The 4,803-nt window shown below is 37.2% G+C and overlaps 1 long non-coding RNA gene across 2 annotated transcripts; it reads right to left on the bottom strand.

Annotated features, from left to right (window-relative positions):
• Nucleotides 1-2,762: 2,762 nt before the first annotated feature.
• LOC108369526 (uncharacterized) lies at nucleotides 2,763-4,113 on the bottom strand. 2 transcript variants are annotated; one of them, XR_001848526.1, is made up of 3 exons: nucleotides 4,084-4,113; nucleotides 3,742-3,932; nucleotides 2,763-3,685 (listed from the first exon to the last, which is right to left on the bottom strand). It is a non-coding gene; the product is annotated as an uncharacterized LOC108369526 (long non-coding RNA). The 2 variants fall into 2 exon arrangements; XR_001848525.1 differs by having other exon boundaries at nucleotides 2,763-3,662.
• Between the last annotated feature and the right edge of the window lie 690 nt (nucleotides 4,114-4,803).

Raw genomic sequence — 4,803 nt, 5'->3', positions numbered from 1 at the left:
CATAAATTGTGAGTCACATATTCAGTCTACGAGACGGAGTTAGACGCTGCTTGGCAGTGGCCAAAAGTATCGTTAGCCCTCCTTGCATAACGATCCCGGTAAGCTTTCCCACCAAACAGTTTAGCGAGAATAGAGAAGCGTTAAACTGACACGTACTATTCTTCTAGCATCTACCGCTGCGGCAGTGCGATCTGCGGGTACTAGACGTCCACGGGACAGCGGTCCTTGCAAAAAGCGGCCAAGTGGTCCCGTTGAAAACCCTTCTGAGTTTCAACGATCAACAAATTTATACCCAATCTTCGGAAAAAGTTTCTACTAACCGTCATCCCCATTTATACTGGCATATATCACCTTTTGTCACCATCTGCAGTGTTCACGCAACAAGTCTGCCATCTTATACGACTCATTACTCTATTGATCTAACCAGCCATCTCATTTACAACAAAATCACAGCAGTTCTCATATACCGGCATAACAGCAGCATTTTATTATAATATCATCGCATCTAATCTAACAAAGTATCACATATATACTACCGCATCGCATAAAATATATCCCAGAATAGTCTGTCGCAATATTTCTTACTCACCATATCTTCGAGTCATACTTAAAATTATGTACATTTTTCTAAATTCGCTAAAAATTTATTTAACTTCTTAAAATCTATATCACAGGCAGCATCGCAGTTTTTTTTATTTTTTTTAGTTTATTTAACCAGTTTTAAAATTTCTGAAATCCCATAATAGTTTCTAAAGTCTCCAGCCTTAGAATTTCTTCATAAAACCTACTTTGCATTTTCACGCACGAGCAAGAAGACAGGTAGAGGAAGCGCCCTAAACGTCATAATTAAATAATTAATGGCCACATGCGCCAACAATACTAGTTTTGCGCTCTTCTTATTGCATGCACATCTCAAATCGTTTTATAATTATCATCAGCTTATACAATGCATACAATGCATTAGATGAGAGAATAGCATTCCATTTTTTGCTCTAAGCTTCTGTTCTCTTCAACTATACTGATATAGGCACGGTAACTATTTAGATGCCCATTTTGACCAATCCTTTTCCATAAGTTTTGGGATTGGCTAAGAGTTATATTTTGAACAAAATAACCTATGTATTTTACTAAATTATATATTCTAAAATAGAAAGAGGAAGGAGTAAGAAAGTTGGGAAGGTAGGAGAAAGAAAGCAAGGGGAAAAATACTCACTAACAATTCTTTTCCAAGAATAACAGCGCGAGACAACAGCTATGCGGTGGAGGCCTTCAACGCAGCGTGGGAGACACCAGCGGCGATCAATGTAAGTTGTTGTGACTATTTGCTATTTCTTGTTTTCTATCTCTTATAGTTTCTCACTTGCATTTGCTCAATTTGTTTGTTATAATATTCGCAAACACAACCGGTAAAATTACATATATACCTACCTTTGTTTTTTTTGCTCACCGGTCAGCTTACTTATGTACATACTCGTACATATGTACAATAGAGAGTAGGTCAATCACCATGCCTATATGCTGATCGCCGTTGAGGTAGGTCGTGGTTTTCACTTTGCTTATACACCCAAAAAGAAATATTAGTAATAATAATCTGAACTAAAACCGAGGTTACAATTGTTTACTGTTTGCGTAGGTTAGGGTTCATAAAATTAATTAGGACGATCATATAGAAGTAATTGAATCGAAGTATAGTTGGCATACTTAAGGCAAGAATGAAATGGTGTTACAATATTTGAAGTCTTAAGCACCAAATATTTTATTCCACAAATAACTAAAATTTGTTATAATCTAAATTGAATTAAGTATTAAGAATAAGAACAAATAATTTAACAACGATAGTTTAGTGGAACAGGTTAGGTCTTAAATAATTGTATATTAGTATGATAGTATTCAATGAGATTATTAGCGCATCTAGTTTGTTTTTATTAGATATAAGATGAATATAATAATAAATGTGAATATGATTCTGGAACTGTAAAAGGTTAAGTTTGGTCTGGTTCTGAAGGATATGTAGGCGGTCCTCTGGGGCTTTAATACCAACGAAAAAGCCGAGGTAGGGTGGGTACAGAAGCAGCCAGCTAACCCATAATTGTGCTGCTTGGCATTAGTAGGTTGTAGGAAGGAAAGAAGGGTAGGGTCGCTGAGTGTGTGGCATTAGGTATTTTTCAGGTTCAGTATCCCCAGTGTGTGCAAAGATAGTAGTTTCTCGTTAGGACTATTGACTGGAAGGTAGGATTGTTGGTTCTTTGGCTGCGGTATTTGGAACCTACGCAACTGAAGCTCCGGGCACGAATGCCAGTGCACACGACGTATTCCAAGAACCGATTCACAGACAATCCTGCCTATTAAGCCATGTAATATGGTGATGCTTGCAACAGTCAATGGGAACCATAACAAAGTTATAACGAAAAATCTCATATCTGAACAATCAGTTGTATTGGAGCTATATCTTATAGTGGTCCGATTCTTCCAGTTCCGACAAATGATTAATACATTATAAAAATACACCCACCTACCAAATTTCATCCGGATATCTCGAAAACTGAGAGACTAGATTGCATACAGACAGACGGACAGACAGACAGACAGACAGACAGACAGACAGACAGACAGACAGACAGACAGACGGACAGACGAACATGGCTAAATCGACTCAGCTCGACGTCCTGATCATTTAAGTATACATTTTGATGGGTCTATCTCTTCTTATTTTGGTACTTACAAACATCGGACCAAAGTTATAATACCATTTCATGCTCATGAAAGGTATAAAAACGGAATCTAACCAGCAGCTTTCATTAATTTTTAATGCAAGATAAATAGCATAAAAAGCTACATATCGTCACCTGAAATGCAAAAAGTCGCAACTAATGAAAAATTCAAAATTCACTTTTTGATTGATATGATGGACTTCATCGCAACTCCCTACATCGAATTATTAAAAAAAATTATTAGTCACGTCCCTTTCCACTTCAGTAACGATGTTTTTTACGTCTTTTTGTTTTTTAGGTGACGATATATTGGAAGAAAATCACAATAAACTTAAAATTACTGGATTGGTTTAATTCAACACTGTTAAATAAAATAGCCTATAATTTAAGTACAATTTTTTTATAAATGCTTTTTATACTTTCATTCTTTCAACTCAAGCTCACGGAGCTTTATCTCGAGTTTTTGCTTTTGCAGTTGGATCCGTTCGAAGTGTTCCCTCTCCTCACGAGCTTCTTTTTGTTTCAAAATTTCAAAAGTTTTCCGCGCATATCTTCCAATGTCGTGCATTTTTTCACCCAGGCCTCTTACCACTTTTAGTAACTCCTCCTGATTAAGCAACTGCTGCTTCAGCATCTCAATTCGTTCGTTTTCCCTTACATCCGCATTTACTACCGACGAACGCACTCTCCTGCGAGGGTTAGCGTCAACCTCGCTTTGAAGATTTTCCTCATCAGTACAATTTTCTGAAGCAAGTGGAGCACTGGTACTGTTGCTGGCACCATGACTTACGCCTTCAGGATTCGCTGCTCTTTCTAAGCCTAGAAGAGAGTAACCTCCTGCTCTAGAGGTGATAACGTCTGCTGGCGATAAGGTCCACCGCCAGTAGCGATGGTCTCACTTCTGTTAAGTGCTATTTTTCTTTTCAGCTTTAACTTATAGTCGAGCCATACCTTAAAATATGAATAATGAAATGCTTATGTAGGCGGTTGCAGCATTCCCCAGAGTGAGATTTGTAATTCACTGACTTACCTTATTCCAGCCTCTTCCATCACGCACTGGTGGACCAAGTGCATTCAATTGAACTGATTGATAGCTGTTTCCACAGCTCTGCTGTAGCCTTTTTATTGGACCCGAAAGCACCAAGTTCTCGAGCTACATCTGGATTATCCCAGATCATTTGCACCACTTTTTCAAATTGCCGGTCATTCGTTTTCTTCATGCTGCAATTATTTACATATATATTTGCACAAATTACCCTTTTTTATTAATATATGCATGTATGTACCTTTTAATTTCAATTTGCAACATATATTTTATATTTTTAGATTTTATTTTATTTATTAATAATAATAATAATAGATTGGCGCTTACACATATGTTAGTGTTTGGCCGAGCTTCTCCTCCGATTCGTGGCGTGCGCCTTGATGTTGTCACACAAAGCGGAGGGACCTACAGTTTTACGCCGACTCCGAACGGCGATTGTATTTTTATGAGAAGCTGTTTTTCATGGCAGAAATACACTCGGAGGTTTGCCATTGCCTGCCGAGGGACGACCGCTGTTAAGAAAAAACCTTTTTTCTATATTTTTGCGATGTTGCTTTGACCAGGGTTTGAACCCTGGTGCTGCGGAGTGTAAGCGCGCACTGCTTACCACTACACCACGCACAAATTTCCTTCACCAGTTTTTGAAAGCTGAGGCGAACGTTGTTTAGTCGAATGGTATTTCGTAATTTCAAAATTTGAACGTTCGACCTAAGACGCGAATGTCACGGGCGAGCAGCAGGAGATTGGCTACTAGATAGAAAATCATGCTTTACTACATGTGGTAAATCTCTGGTCAATTCTTCCAAAAACTCTTCTCTTCCAACAGAACGTACCAACAGTTCGCACCTGAATGAGATAAAATACACATTCATTAATTACATATGAGAATAGTAAATAGTAAATATTTAGGAGAATATAAAAACGTATGTATTCATTAATAACTATTTATTTATAATAAATGAATTACTTATTAATACTAGCAAACACTTTAAATAAATAAATTTTATAATAATAATACATTATATGATAACTATGAAGTGAATTTAA

The sequence above is a fragment of the Rhagoletis zephyria genome, unplaced genomic scaffold (genome assembly GCF_001687245.7).
Source record: "Rhagoletis zephyria isolate East Lansing unplaced genomic scaffold, Rhagoletis_zephyria_1.1 Rzeph_scaffold_03724, whole genome shotgun sequence".
NCBI classification, from domain to species: Eukaryota; Metazoa; Arthropoda; class Insecta; order Diptera; family Tephritidae; genus Rhagoletis; species Rhagoletis zephyria.
The sequence above is the reverse complement of the archived record's forward strand: the minus strand, read 5'-3'. Positions and strand labels throughout refer to the sequence as shown.